Source organism: Hypanus sabinus, chromosome 30 (assembly GCF_030144855.1).
Source record: "Hypanus sabinus isolate sHypSab1 chromosome 30, sHypSab1.hap1, whole genome shotgun sequence".
NCBI classification, from domain to species: domain Eukaryota; kingdom Metazoa; phylum Chordata; class Chondrichthyes; order Myliobatiformes; family Dasyatidae; genus Hypanus; species Hypanus sabinus.
This window is the reverse complement of record NC_082735.1, coordinates 32,810,270-32,825,610: the sequence shown is the minus strand read 5'-3', so window position 1 is coordinate 32,825,610 and position 15,341 is coordinate 32,810,270. Positions and strand designations below refer to the sequence as shown.

Genomic DNA, 15,341 nt, shown 5'->3' with positions numbered 1-15,341 from the left:
TGGCTGAAGCTGATATAAACTCCCTTCGAAAGGTAACACTGGTTTGCTAATTCAATTGTATAAGTAAACATAGAACATAGAACCCTACAGCACAGTACAGGCCCATGATGTAGTGCCAAACTAACCCTTCCCTTTGACATAACCCTCCATTTGTCTAGCATCCATGTGCCTATCTAAAAGTTTCTTAAACATCACTAATATATCTACCTCTGGCAGGGCTTTTCACTCATTCACTGTTTTCTGTGTAAAGATCCTACCTCTGACATCCCCCCAGTACTTTCCTCCAATCATCTTATCCCCACTTGTATTAGCCATTTCCAATCTAGGGAAAGGCCTCTGGCTATCCACTCAAACAAATCATTTTACTCTCTAGCGCATCACAATGAAACAACACTTAGTATCGAAGAGACTGGGAATTCATGAAATGTTATTCCTGGATCATGCTTTTGTTAATATATTTGAAGTTCAAAGTATGTTTATTATCAAAATCTGTATACTGTATACAACCTTTGAGATTTGCCTCTTTGCAGGCAGACACAAAACAAAGAGACATTATAGAACCCATAAAAACACACACCCATGAAAGACTGCCAGACACCCAACGTCTTTGTCTATGATTTATTATATATTTGATTCTCTCCACTCAGTTCCTTGTGCAGTGATGAACTCTATACAAGAGGCCATGAATAAGGGATAAGAATATCTCTCACTGGTTATTACCCAGTGAAGCCAACATGTAGTTGAAAAGCGCTTCATTGGAAATTATAAACAAGAGAAAATCTGCAGATGCTGGAAATCCGAGCAACACGCACAAAATGCTGGAGGGGCTCAGCAGGCCAGGCAACAGCTTGCTCTCCATATTGTACTGCCCTGGTTTGTGTGTCATGCAGACAACCAGGATGCAACATCTATAGTAAACCCCGACCAGCGGATAGCCACATGTTTTATCAATTTTTTTTTAAACTTCTGCTCTGTTGCTTCTTATTCTGGGGCTTACAGCTTAATGTTCATAGTTTAATTTTCATCATCATTTTGTTGAAGTGGGATAGATAATAGTCTTATTTTCAAGGCAGTTTATTTTATTTCTCTTTGTTGACTAGAGATTCTGATAATGTTGATGTTAACATAAATACTTGATATCTGTGAGTTATCTTCACTTTGTTTTCTTCTTCACTCCCCTACTGTCTTGTAATGGGCTGGGTTGATCAAACCCAAACAATTAGTGTGCCCACATAATAAGTGTACAAGCACAACAAAGTGACTTAAGCGTGATTTATCATCATAAAACAGGCAGTTCAAACAAACCACACTAAATTGTGTGTGGTGGCATCTGTCGGTCTCAAGAGACCATGGATCTGCGCCTGTAGTTTCCAGGGCACAGGCCTGGGCAGGGTTGTATGGGAGACCAGCAGTTGCCCAAGCTGTCCAAGGGAAGGGCACTAGGACCCATGCAACTTGGCACTGGTGACGTCGCAGAGCAATGTGTTGTTAAGTGCCTTGCTCAAGGACACAAACACGTTGCCTCAGCTGAGGCTCGAACCAGTGACCTTCAGGTTACTAGTCTGATGCCTTGCCCACTAGGGCACGCGCCAACACTAAATACTACGGAGTAAGTTACAAGGATTTTTACAAAGCTTTCAGGGCACACGATTCGTAGTCTCCACTTGATTGTTGCTGGGTGTCGGGAGACTTGATTGTTGCTGTTGTCGAGGGAACGCTGAATTCCAACTTGTTAAACTACCCTGTGTTTCTGAGGCAATGATCATGATTCTTCCAGTCTAGGTGAAGTCCCAAGAACTGAGTGAAAGGTGCCTCAATAAATAGGGGTTCAGTCCACAAACACAGCGAGACATGCAGTGACAGACAAACTATTTAATCTTTTGTTCTCAAGCCACCAGCTCAACATGTTTTTTTTTCACTCAAACAACTCGTGTGTTCATCAACAGACATCCTGATGCCACTGGGGCCTGAGGCCGAGAAAGAATCCAGCTGTTCTGAGCAAACATTTAACAAACTTATAGTGTTTAGTTCGTACAGACACCTCACATGCTTGGAGCACAAAAAGAGTTAAAGTGTCAATTGGAATTGTTCAGACTTTCATCTAATATTTTACAAAATTTAATATACCGCAACACAGATCCCCATTGAAATCTCCGAGTCAGGGGTTTGCACCAAGCTTCAGTCAATTCAGATCTGGGCACCTGAAATAAAATCCAAAGGATTTTTGGAAATAGTAAAATTAAAACAGAAAATACTGGAAGTACCCAGCCAGTCAAGCCATATTTGTGAGAAAGTGAAAAATTGTTAATGTTTCAGTTTGGAGACCCTATGTCAAAACTGAAGATGGAAGATTCTTGTAAAATGGCGAGGGCATGGTGAGGAAGGGGTGTCTGTGACAGGATAAAGCCTGGGTCATTATGGAGTTAAGTTGTAAACAAGTTCATCTAGTTAATGTGTGATTGGAAGCAATTAGAGAGTGAGAACACAGATAAAGGAAGGTGGGAGTTGTAAACTGCAGAGCAGGAAGATGTGTCCTCCACTCCCAGAGAGAGAAAAGTGAAGAAGGGAAAAAGAGAACAAGGCTGAGCTGATGCTGCAGATGGATGACTGATGGAGAATGAGAAACCCAGGTACATGGAGTTGTAGACTTCAATATTGTGTCCAGGAGGCTGCCACCTTACCAGACAGAAAATAAAGTGTGGCCACATATTTTAATTCCACGTCCCATTCCCATTCTGATATGTCTATCCATGGCCTCCTCTACTGTCAAAATGAATCCAAACTCAGGTTTGAGGAACAACACCTTATATACGAGCTGGGTAGCCTCCAACCTGATGGCATGAACATTGACTTCTCTAACTTCTGTTAATGCCCCTCCTCCCCTTCTTACCCCATCCCTGACATATTTAGTTGTTTGCCTGTTCTCCATCTCCCTCTGGTGCTTCCCCCCCCCACCACCCCTCGTTTCTTTGTCCTGAGGCTTCCCGTCCCATGATCCTTTCCCTTCTCCAGCTCTGTATCACTTTTGCCAATCACCTTTCCAGCTCTCAGCTTCATCCCACCCCCTCCGGTCTTCTATCATTTTGCATTTCCCCCTCCCCCCACTACATTCAAATCTCTTACTATCTTTCCTTTCGGTTAGTCTTGACGAAGAGTCTCGGCCGGAAACGTCGACAGCACTTCTCCCTATAAGATGCTGCCTGGCCTGCTGTGTTCCACCAGCATTTTGTGTGTGTTGTTGTTTGAATTTCCAGCATCAACAGATTTCTTCGTGTTCGTTGTACCTTAGGCTTGTGCTTTGGTTTGCTGTGACAGGTCAAAATGGAAATGGAGAAGGAATTAAAGAGGTAGGCAGGGAGCTCAGAATTTCTTCTGCAGACTGAATGCAGGAATTCCACAAAGTGATGGTGTAGTCTGGGTTTGCATTCCTTGTTGTGGGGGAGATTACAATGTAAATGCTGAATGTCGGACACTTGATTGGAAGAGGTGCAAGTAAATTGCTTTCTAATTAACTTGGGTGGCAGGAAGAGAAGAGGTGATAGGAAAGATGTTTGTATTACCTGCAGTTGCAAGAGAAAAATACCTTAAGAAGGGCAGTACTTGGTGGGAATAGACAACTGAACTGTGTGAAATGATAAAAGGGAAGGAGAGAAGATGTGTCCAGTGTGGGAATCTTTTGTGGGGGGGGGGGGTGGCTGAAATTGCAGAGAATGATCTATTGAATGCAGAGGCTTGTGGAGTGGAAAGTGAGGACCAGGGGAATTCTTCCCTCGTCCTGTTGTGGATAAATTATGGATTTGAGAACTATGGGACAGAAAAATTGATGAGGCTTAGGGCAGATTGGTCATAGTGATATTGACTAGAGGAGCAGGCATGAGGCCCAAGCTGGTCCATCTCTGCTGCTGTTCTCTTTTGAGCACAAACATTTGGAGAGCCAACCTTGTATTCCACATCAACACCCTACTCTTTGCCTTCTATGTTATCAGCTTGTGAGAGTCTTCCTTTACTTGGTAATTTTTTGTGTATATATCAAAAGCAGGTGTAGCAGGATTAAGCAAATAAAATGCTTAACGTGTTTGTCATCCCTTTGCAAGTGATTGATATTCATTAATGGAAAAACTGGACAGAAACTAAGGCTTCCTTTGCCCTAACTTTGAAGTGTTTCTTGGTTTTGCAAGCAAACCATTCTGCACAGCTGAGAATTAATGATTACTCTTCACTAGACATTCTGTCTGAGCTAAGAGTTTTGTTCTATTCTATACTCTTGCTGGCTTGTGTTCTATGGGGAGCAGAATAATGAAATGAAATATAAAAAAATTCACCCGAATGTGTGACTGTGGAATGATTTATTTCATGGTTACTTAACCAATGAAATCAGGGTATTAACTAGAGTGGGAGCCTTCCCAACTGTTTTATGCCATGGACCAACACCATTTAGCAAGGAATTGGGTTGTCCGCAGGGCTACACAAGGCAGCACCCTGAAGGAACATGCCTTCTAGGCCGCACAGTGGGCTCTGAGTGTGCGAACCGCCCACCCCCATCCATGAGGAATCAGTTTGAGCGCAGCTGTAGATCACAGACTCCAACAGGAATCCAACCACCCCGGGGGGGGGGGGGGGGGTTGATTTTAACCCAGCAGGAAATGAGGCGTGAAGACAAGACAGAACTGGTGGGGAGGACGGGGAGGAGGAAAAGTTTGCTACTCTTTACCCGGTCACACTATCGACAGTTTTTTAATAATCATGTTTGTTTTTGTACATTTATGCACGCAGTATTCAAACTTGTCTTCCCCACAGTCATGAAACAAAGCATCATGGAACCAACCAGTTCAAAGAAAAACATTAAATCATCAAATCTACCTTCCCCCCCCCCCCATCCCAAGCGCAAATGGCAACAAAAAAAAAGTAAAAATACAGAACATAAAATACAACATCAAAAGGCATAGTTCAGTTCAGTGTTTTTTATCTGCCCCAATTCAAAAATCGCCCAAAAGTAGTAACAAAAAAGGAAGAACCATAACTAGATATGGAACTAGAACACATCATAAACCTCAGTTAGAGTCCAAATCTATGATCCTCTTTGATTAAACCTTGCTGCAACATCAGCTGCTGATGGCAAAAAGAGAGAGCGATCGCTCAAATGGAAGGACCTTCCCTCGGGAGCAGACAGCGAGAGACCGCCATATGCCGACACCTTCTCCACACCTGCCTCTGATTTAAATCTTCCTCGGTGCTCTAATTGACAAGATCGGCAAGAGATGGAGTCATTGAGTTCCTCCCTGTCTGCTCTTTGTTTATCTGCCATAAACTGATGCTCACCATCTCACTGTCCCTCACCATGAATGCTTTGAATTCCTCTACTGAAGTGATTACAATGAGGCAGAGACCGTTTCACTGGTATCTCACTATCGTTACCGCAATACCTCATCATCAGAGACTACGCAGGCTTACTAACTCATTGTGAAAAGAAGTACTTTACAGTTTGAAGGACCAAGACTCCACAGTTTCATGTATTCTCTTTCTCTCCCTGAAATAATTTATTATTTGAGAGACCGGGACTCCATGTTTTCATGTATTTCTGTAACCAGGAGATGGGTGAACAAGTTCTTAATAATTCACATTTTGCTGAAAGTACAGTTGTTAATTACCAGCTCCAACTTTGCATGGTAAGTTAACTGATTGATTGATGTGCAAACCTAACAAGGTGTTAAGAATAACAGAAGGCCGAAGTTCATAAAAGCAAGAAATTCTGTAGATACTGGAAATCCAGAACAACACACACACAGATAATGCTGGAGGAACTCGGGCAGGATCTATAGAAAGGAATAAACAGTCGATGTTTTGGTCCGAGACCCTTCATCAGGACTGAGAGGGAAGGGGGAAGACACCAGAATAAAAAGGTGTGGGGAGGGGAAGGAGATCTAGTGAGAGGATGATAGGTAGATCCTGGAGGCTGGGAAAGGTAAAGGGCTGGAGAAGAAGGAATCCGATAGGAGAGGAGAGCGGATCATAGGAGAAAGGGAAGGAAGAGGGGGCAACAGGGAGAGGTGATAGGCAGGTGGCTAAAGTTCAGATGTCCTTTGAGCAAAGGAATAGTGGAGCTGAATTAATCCACCAGCAAATTCAGGAGATTAGCAGCCCAAAGCCCATCTCCAGCTCCCATGAATATAATGGATGATTTGTGTATTAAGAACAGCGTGCATCATTAACTTACTCTTATTTTTTTCAGCAAGATCTGGTCCATTAATCTTGTTGTGATTAAAATCGCGCGCACACATAACTAGCTGTGTTGTTCACATTGCCACAGTTCCCCTGATTTAGCTGATTAAAGGACCAGAGAACTAAATATATTAGAAACAGTGTCTAGATACTGAGAATGACTCCAGTAAGTCTAGCAAGTCTAAATCAACACACTTTTATACAACTCTAATAAGAGAAAAGGAGAAAGTGAACTGTTATCCCTTGTTCTATAACTAGAATAGGTTTGATTGTTTTATTATTTGGCTAGGGTAGCTGCAAAATAATTGTACTTACAGTACCGTGCAAAAGTGTTGGGCATGTATGTATATTTAGCTAGGGTGCCCAAGACCTTTGCACGGCACTGCGGTAATTTTGTGTATTGCACTGTGGTGTTGCCGTGGAAAAAAAACTAATTTCATGACATATGTGAGTGAGGATAAACCTGATTCTGATATGTGTCTCTATTGCAAACTGTGAATAGGGAAGGGGGAAGGGAGAGGAGAGGGAGTGGGAAGCACCAGAGTGACATTCTGTAATGGTCAATAAATCAATTGTTTGGAATCAAATGATCTTGCCCGGTGTCTTAAAACTGAGTGTATCTGCACCCACGCCTACCCCCTTGCCCCTAACACCCCTTCTCTGTCACCTGCCCCACACCCCTCCCGCGGCACTCCACCATCACCATTCCCAACACCTTCTGCTCCCGCCAGATTTTACAAATTACGATTCTCTGATTAGTGCATTTCTTTGGCTTGATTCCCTGAGGATGGTTAAATCTGGAACTTCCTATGAGGGCTTTGTCACTCAGGCTTGACCATGGGTGTTGTGTCCTAGCAGTCTACATACACAAGCCTGGTCAGTACGACACGGAGAGCAAGCTCCCCCTCTCCACACATCTGATGAAACCAAAGGAATGGCCCAGACCGATGCAGCTTTTGTTATGGTTTGGCCAATATTCAGTGGAGTGTAGAAAAATGAAAGAGCATCAATTTGAAGGTGGAAGAGCGGAGCAACAGCCGGTGAATGCTACTGCACAGCTCCAGTAGACCAGTCTCAATCCTGACCTTGGGTGTTATCCATGAATTTAAATGTTCTTCCTGCCGGATTAATTAATTATCCCTGGCGTTGGTGTGTGTTCATTGAACTTGGTGGACGTGTGAAAGAGGAGCTGAGAGGGAACATATAGAGGAATGAAAATGATTGGAACGCTCCCATTCATGACAGAAGCTCAACAGTCCAAGTGGCCTTTTATTCAAAATATGATTCCAACATTTAAGAGAAATTTGATAGGTAAATGGAAAGGAGGGGTACGGGGGCTAAGTCTGGGTACAGGTCGAAGGGACTAGGAAGATCATTAGTTTGACATGGACTAGATGGGCTGAATGGCCTGTTGTGTTGTTCAGTGTTCTACGACAATAGAGCTACCTGGTTTGATTATTCAGGCCGTGTTGTCAACATAGAGGATCATGGGAAGTGTAGCTGCATTCGTCCAGCATATGCTTTCTACAATTGTGACAACGAACGTTCAGGAATGGCTTTCAGGGTGGGAATTCATGTCGGGATGAAGATCTGAGTGTGAACAGGACGCTGTACTTCCCAAAATCATACTGCCGCTCTTCCCCACTCCCAACTCCATGCTTCTGTTTGCACACTTTGATCTCAAATAAACATAAAATTATATAAAAAATCCAGCTGCTATTGATTACTTGCTCCAATACCCATTTGTTGATGAGCAGTGTGCCTGTTTACCTACAATGGTGGCCGGTGGGACAGTGCTTTAATATTAAAATTCTCATCCCTCCATATCAAATCCCTCCCATTCTCTGTAACCTTCTTCAGCCCAATAACCCTTTGATTTACCTGTACTCCTCTCATTCCCACACTCTAATTCTTCCTTCATATCGCTCCACCAATCAGTGTGGAGTTCGCTCCTTAAATCTCCACATTTCCTTCTTTCTCCCTTTTCACATTTCAGATGCTAATTTCAAACCATTTCAAAACAAGTCTTCTGGTCTCTGGTTCTAGCTCCAATATTTACTTTCCCTCAATATCCCAATGAAATGTCCTCTGATTTTTCATAACGATAACTGTAGTGCCTATTCTAACAAACTAACACTGCTACTGGTGACACCCACAGATTATTATACTTGTATGACACGCCCTTCAATCACACCAATAATGGTGATCCAAAAGACGAAGAGCTGCATTCAGGTCTTTATTAGCAACTAGCAAAACATAAAATCTTGAAGCAATGAAATTTAAGCATAAATAAGCATGCGAAGTGTAAATTAAGCAGTCGACAACAGATATGACATCTGTCCGTCCACAGTACCAAACTAAAAACTTCTGAGAACAAAGCATGAATACGTAACCAAACCCAACGCTTTTACCATGCCCCACCCACATGACTAACTATCATAATAAACGCACAACACAGAATATAATGCAGATAGAAAATAAGTAAGTGGCTCCTACAATATCTATGCCTTGTTAACAAAAGGTTCAGATTACATGTGTACATTTATTTCATCACACGTAGATCAAAACATACAGTGAAAAGCATCAAACATGCCACAGTAGCGCAAAGCAATTATAACATTGGGCATCAGAGTACAGAGTTCATTTCCGATGTCGCCTGTGATGACTCTGTACATTCTTCCATTAGAATGTGTGGGTTTCCTCCAAGTGCTCTGGTTTCCCCCCACAGTCCAAAGATGTACTGGTTAGTGGGTTGATTGGTCATTATAAATTGTCCTGTTATTAGGTGAGGATTAAATTGGGGGTTTTTGAGCAGCAGGGCTTGAAAAGCCGGAGGGGGCCTGTTAGGCAGTCTCAATAAGTAAATAAGTAAGTTTATGTTAACTATTGATACAACTTAATGATGTGTTGGAGGCAGCCTGCAAGTATTGCCACACATTCCTGCGCTAACACAACATGTCCACAGTCTTCGGCAGAACAACACAGAACACAACAAGCAACAGAACAACAGCAACCATTATAACATGAACTGATCTGTAATCTGATATGCACATGGAATGCTGGATGAACTCTGCAGGTCAGGCACCATCTATTGAAGGAAATAAACCGTCAATGTATGAGGGGTTTCAGCCCACAATGCTGACTGTTCATTTTCCTCTATTGTTGCTGCCTGATATGCAGAGTTCCTTCAGAATTTTGCGTGCGTTGCTCAAGATTTCCAGCATCTGCAGAATCCCTTGTGACTTTGTAATCCAATATGTTGATCTGCCTGATTTCTATCACGTTATAAATGATTGAGCTTCACTTAACATACCTACGGAGATGGACATCCATCTGTTATTTCTCTTCTGATGAATTAGTTCAAGGAAAACAAATAGTAGCATTTCTAGGTCTGAAACATTTAGAAAATCTATTTTTTATCTCCCAGAAAGATTATTTTAGTTGAAAGGAAAGAATTTGTGGAAAAAGTCAGAGCTATCATTCTATAAGTAGGTCTCATGACTTTGCTCCACATTCTAAAGCATTCAATATTTCTAATGCAAATTAATCTTCCTTAATGATAAACACAAGCGATTCTGCAGATGCTGGAAGTCCAGAGCCACATAAGCAAAATGCTGGAGGAACTCAGCAGGTCAGGCAGCATCTGTGGAGATGAATAAACAATTGACATTTTGGGCTGAGAATCTCTTACGACTATATAGTGGAATTTGCAAATTAGTTACGGCATACAATCTTGAAGCAATGAAGCTTTTTCCCAATGGGAGGTTGCTAAGGAGCTCTCGGTGAGAAGTAATTAATATATAAAGGTTCAGTCAATGAATGTCTATACCTTGGGGAACCTGTAGTAGTAGCAACTCCCCCACTGCCTGTGTTGGTGATTCTGAAGTTTTTGATCCAAGGTTCTTCAGAAGTTAAGAAAAAGACATAAAACTTAATGCATCACAATCATTTTATTAAGTGCTAATGAAACAAAGGGAATTTAAAATGGACAGTAGCAGGAGTCTAGCAGCCAAGAACAAAGAACAGAAAAGATGAACAAAGATGGCGGGGCATTGTGTTCAGCTTTTTTTATACTATAGATGAGAAACATCTCATTAAAAATTACAAATCAGATATCGCTATTCAAATAATGTGACACCAACAAACTTTCCAGAATCATACAGAATTGTAACCACTAGGGGACATGCACTGAACAATTGCATATACATGTTGTGACCACTAGGAAACATACTAAGCAGTTACACAGATATGAGTAGTTATATGAAATATTAGCAGGCTATTCATTGCTAAACTGCGTAGAAAATAAAATCTATGTATTTATTTATTTTTAAAATTTTAAATAAAATAATAAATAAATAAAATGACAATTACACAGTATAATTAATGACTTCTGTGGGATGATGGAGGCTTCGGTGGTGTGTTCACCCCTCGAGTACGAACTCGAGGTGATTTTCCTCTGACATTTGTGGGCATCAATTTATGCCATGTGGCAGAGGTCAACAGCAATCTGGAATATTCTGAGGGTGACCATTACCCTGCTCTCCCATGGGCACAGCAGTCCCATTGCTTGTGTCATGCTCGGTGAGAACAAAGAATGTAATTTATGTTTTGGCTTTTTAAGTGGCACAGTCTTAGGCTGGCCCGAGTTAAAGTCAATGTTAATTTTTGTTGATGTAAATAAGAACTGTTGTTTCTCAGATCACGGATCAAATCTTACATAATTGATTCATGCACAACCTTTGATGTTATTTATGGGAATTTACCACCAGGCAACTTTTTCTTCATGCTAAAGAAAATGCTGCTGGAAGGTTAGGGTTTGAATTGCCTGCTAGAACTGTTCAATCATCTTTATCATTATGTGCCCTATCATATCACCTGGGTGATCATGGTCTCATGACCATGATTGTTCTTGGCAAATTTTTCTACTTATGTGGTTTGCCATTGCCTCCTTCTGGGCAGTGTCCTTACAAGACGGGTGACCCCAGCCATTGTCAATACTCTTCAGAGATTGTCTGCCTGGTGTCAGTGGTCACATAACCAAGACTTGAGATATGTACCAGCTGCTCGTACAACCAGCCACCACCTGTTCCCACGGCTTCAGGTGACTCTGACTGGGGGAACTGAGCAGGTGTTACACCTTGCCCAAGGGTGACCTACAGACTAGCGGAGGGAAGGAGCGTCTTTGCACCTCTTTTGATAGAGATGTTTCTCCACCCCACCACCCAATCAGCTTTGATTAGTCAAAGTAGACCAAACCTTCTGCCTTTCTCATTGTCCTTCATGTTTATCCACCTGATTTTTTGCAAAACTATTTTGTAAGTCAGAAGCTCTTTCTCTGTCTTTTGAAAGCATTGATTTCTTGCCGGGTTTGAGATCCACAATGGCTCAATACTAGAGATGTCAGGGCATTCAAATATGGCCCAAGTGCACAGACAGAGACATTGAAGGGGGTCAATAGTTCACAGACTTTAATGTGAACAGGATTTTAAGGGGAAAAAAGCGATAAACACTAGGTCAAACACAGTCGTTAACTAAAATTCTCAAATGAAAAACTGGATGCTAACTCCATGGCTGAAAGGAATGTTAAATGTAAAATGAATACCTCTAGACTGCAGTGTTAGTCGACTTCATAGTCCACCTTCTCAGGCAAGGCTGAATATAAACAGGCTAACATCTGGTTATGATGCCCTATGGCTATACCCTCTCATGGAGAAGGCTTTGGGAGTAAACCCCAAGGGAAAGATCTGGAGCTTGGGGTACCAAAGGCAGTCTTGTGTTGAGTTCAACACTGATTGGCAACTCCTGCAATGCTGTTGGTGCCAAACTGTATCGGTTACTGCCATTCCTTTGAGTTTATCAGATAAGTGGAGTGGGGGAGCTTGCTACATGACCAACAGCTTGCTCTTCCTGGTTTGTGATTCTAGACTGCCAGGGCGCAACATCCATGGTCAACCCTGACCAATGGAGGTCTACTGTTGCTTGACTATCTACAAAACCAGGTCATTAAGATGCTGAGGGAAAGCAATCAACTATCTCAAAGTTCAAAGTAAATTTATCATCTAAGTACATATATGTCACTATATGCAATCTTGAGATTCATTTTACTCAATGAATCTATAGAATGATAACCATAAGAGAATCAATGAAAGACCACCCAACTTGAATGTTCAACCAGAGGACAATAAACCATACAAATACAAAAATAAGGAAATAATGATAAATAAACAATAAATATCGAGAACTTGAAATGAGGAGTTCTTTGATAGTGAGTCCATAGGTTGTGGGAACACTTGTAGGCAAGTGAAGTTGAGTGAAGTTATCTCATTTGGTCCAAGTGCCTGATGGTTGAGGGGTAGTATCTGTTCCTGAACCTCATAGCTTGAGTTCTGAGGCTCCTGTACCTTCTTCCTGATGGCAGCAGGGAAAAGAGATCATGTCCTGGATGGTGGGGGTCCCTGATGATGGATGCTGCTTTCCTGCAACAGTGTTTCATTTAGATGTGCTCAATTTGTCACTTCACTTTACACATTGATTGCTGAAAGCAAGTTTTATGATTAGTAGACTAATATATTTTGAATGCAATAAAATATTTTGAGATTTTTCACTATCACATCCCTAAAATATTGCAAACCCTGTTAAGCCAAACATTACCCATCATGCTTTGGTTTTTGCACAACTAGACCATCCTCTCACGAACCTGATCAGTGCATTTTAGCAAAACGCTCAAACATGGAAAACTTTGGCTTTCTCTCACACACACATGAACTTCCCCTCAGAGCTCCCTGCTCGGAGAGGCTGTGAGCAGGAATCCAGTGCTGACTATCCATCCCTCTCACTCACCTACCATTGCCCATCTGTGATCAACTAATTCAACACAGACAGTTAGTGATTCTGGACCCTTCCTGCATTGTCAGGCTTGACTCCCACTCTGAGCCACGTTATTTACTGCCTGACTATCAGATGAGCTTGTTCTGGGTTAAAGTTAATAGTCAGATTTATAATTCATGTTTCTGGTGAACTTTCTGCTACAAATTCCAATGTTATTTTTTAGGAGTAGCTAAGTGGATCTGGTTACTTTCTATGTTTTGATATCTTAATTCAGGACTGAGTTAAACTGTGTTCAATAGAAACAGAGGTAATTTTTATTTCACAAAGGTTCCAAGAAATGGTTCAAAATCTCCAGCAGGAATGGCAAATGCGAACCTGCTTGGTGCATTCATACAACATATTCTGTGCATTTTACAGTCAATGTTTAATTAATTTTTTACCAAATAATTAAGAATCAAATTGTTCATCCTTCTGGCAAAAGTCGGCAAGATGCTGTCTAATTTTTTCATTTTTCACATCATGATTTTCTTCCATTTTTAAACTTTTTAAAAAAAGATTTAAAAGAAAACTTAAAGAAAATGTTTTCATTTGTTATTATTATTAAATCATTTTATGGTTTTGGCTAAAATAACAAATCTGCAGCCGTGTTGATGAACATAAATATCATATGATTCATTCTGCCAAATCTAACCCACATGTTGGGTCCTGTAAATATATAACCAATATTTAACAGGAACATTTGTCATAAAATTCAAATATATTTTTTTTCTTAAAAAACAAATGTAAGATCCTCACTAAAATCTATCATAATAGAATATTTTTTTCACTTATAGCCAAGTTTAACCTTTATGAGCATTCTTCCACTCAACTAACAGTTAATTCTAGGAATAATAAAATGTCATTTATTTCCTTCTGTCTCCTTTCAGCCCCTTGTGTTAGGACATATTCTGGCATTAGGGTAAATAGCAAATATTAATTTCCCCAGCAATCAATCTTCAGACATGAACATGGATTGTAGATCGAATTTAAAATGCAGCCCTGAACAGTATTTTTCCTGGAGCTGTAGGCGCCAGTTGATTGCAAACTAGATAATGCTAATTGACATTCATTCTGGGTGTCTGGAGTGTGGGTGCGCAGAAGGAGATGTGTGAAAACTACATGTAATTCAAAGGAAGCACTGTAGATACATTGTAACTATAGAATTGTCCTGCTGTTTCCTTTGATCTTTATACTGGGTCGGGAGGCCTCTTCCTACAAGAGGGTCTCAACAGGATGCTTGCTGCTTGTTTTTTTTGAATAAAGCACTTCTTTCTCCACTAGCTTTAATGTCTCTCCATTCATGTTGTAACACCCTGTATTGCCTGCTATTTTTGGACTCTATAATCAGGACTGGCTACTTAAACTACCCAACACTGCTGTTAAAGACCAAGCATTGTGAGTGAATCCTGTATGGTTCACCTTTGATCCAATCCAATAATAATGTTCAAAGTTGAAGAAATATATTCAACCCTTACTGGCAAAACAATCTTGAAGTGATTAAACTAATGAAACTAAAAGTAGAGATATTAAATGTAATTAAACAAAATTAAGTACTGTTAAGTGGTCAAAAAAAATACATCACACCTGGCTGTCTCTAATTCTAACTAAAGTTAAAGCATAAACTCTTTGCTCTTACCACATCCCCACCCATGTGACTAACTACCCATACTAAACATGCAACACAAAATTCAATACGGAGGACAGATGCATGGCTCCTACATTTCAGGCCTCACTGGCCTTGCTTTCAAAGTTTGATCACAGTAGTTTAAAATCTGTGACCAGCAAGAGCAAGGCAATTGGTACATAAAAATAAATACATTACACCTTCTTCAGTCCTAGTAGATTCAACTAATGTAGGTCAGGACATTTTATGTCTCTTCCTGCTGACTGGTAATGCTTTGTAACTTCAAACCCTTAAACTAATTCAAAGGAGTTCGTGGGAGTCTGAAATGTGAGTCTAACTTTGTGTGTACTTTAATTGTCGGGCAGCATCTACGGAGGGGAATAACAGTTGACATTTCAGGCCGAGACCGTTCTTTAGGACTGGAAAAGAAGGGAGGTGGATGTGGAGAGAGGGGACGGAGTGCAAGGAAGAATGTGATAGGTGAGACCAGAAGAGGGGAGGGAAGGTGGGTGGGTGGGAGGGAGGTGCAGGGGGTATGACGTCGGAAGCTGAGAAGGGTTCGGTGGAAGAGGTAATGAGCAGAAGGAAAAGTAATTTTATTGGGCAGGACAGTGGACCATGGAAGAAGGGA

The 15,341-nt window shown here is 41.1% G+C and overlaps 1 protein-coding gene across 45 annotated transcripts in view; it reads left to right on the top strand.

Moving 5' to 3' along the window:
• Positions 1-15,341, top strand: part of LOC132383513 (collagen alpha-2(VIII) chain-like) — a 395,145-nt gene that overhangs the window by 123,179 nt on the left and 256,625 nt on the right. For 2 of the 45 annotated variants that reach the window (XM_059954605.1, XM_059954606.1), the window contains exon 1: positions 2,217-2,630. The exons of 42 other annotated variants lie outside the window; for them this stretch is intronic. The gene's annotated coding sequence lies outside the window, so the exon portion shown is untranslated. Of the gene's footprint in view, positions 1-2,216; positions 2,631-4,662; positions 5,667-15,341 lie in introns of those variants that run through there. One more of the 45 variants, XM_059954594.1, reaches the window with a different exon arrangement.